Here is a 920-nt window from a genome sequence, read left to right on the forward strand (position 1 = left end):
GGGGCCCCGGAGGGGCGTGCTGGACTGTTGTCATTAACTATTATGCTATTTTCGTTATTTTCGTGCTGTGTTTTGGTGCTGCATGCTCGTGTGTAGGAACTACTTAGCTCGGGGGGACTTGCCGCAGTCTTTGCTTCTCGAGGCTGAGGCCTCGTCGTGCGCCTTGTGTCCTGCAAGAATTAGTCAGGAAAGGTAACTTTTGGTCTTGGTCATGAGGGCAACCGACTCAGGTCCTGTGTTTGCATCACGATGCCCGTGGGGCACGGACCGGGAGGAGTGCTCCCGCGATGGACTTGGATAGGAAAGCCTCACGAGACTAGGTCAGAAAACACTCACGAGGGTACCCGCGTAGCCCCCTCGCGAGACTTGCGAAAGAAAAAACGAGTCAGGTGGGCGACAAAGACAGAGAATCACGGGTCGGGGATGGCAACAACGCTAAAAGCAACTCCAATAAAATTCCAAATAAGGATGAACAAGCCAATTGCAGAAAGCAAATGAAAAGGCCGCATCCAGTACCTAATCTAGTCTTTGACATGTTCTCACCAGCGTAGAGCTAAGTGCTACCACTGGGCGTGGGCGGGAGCCCCCGAGGCCCGAGGGCGGCTCTACGGAGACTCTGGAGCGTGTACAACCCCAACTCATTATTACGTGAGAGTGTCACAGGCGGCGAGCTTCACAGGCATTGGCCTTCTTCACAGGCTCCGGGCCTTTCTTGGGGCGATGAGCTTCACAGGCATTTGCCTTCTTCACAGGCACAGGGCTTTTCTTGGGGCAATGAGCTTCACAGGCGTTGGCCTTCTTCATAGGCACCGGGCATTTCTTGGTACGACTAGCTTCACAGGCGCCGGACCTTCTTTACAGGCGCTGGGCCTTCCTTCAAGGGTAGAACTTCCGGAGGTGTTGGATGTTCCACGCGTTTG

Source organism: Triticum dicoccoides, chromosome 6B (assembly GCF_002162155.2).
Source record: "Triticum dicoccoides isolate Atlit2015 ecotype Zavitan chromosome 6B, WEW_v2.0, whole genome shotgun sequence".
NCBI classification, from domain to species: Eukaryota; Viridiplantae; Streptophyta; class Magnoliopsida; order Poales; family Poaceae; genus Triticum; species Triticum dicoccoides.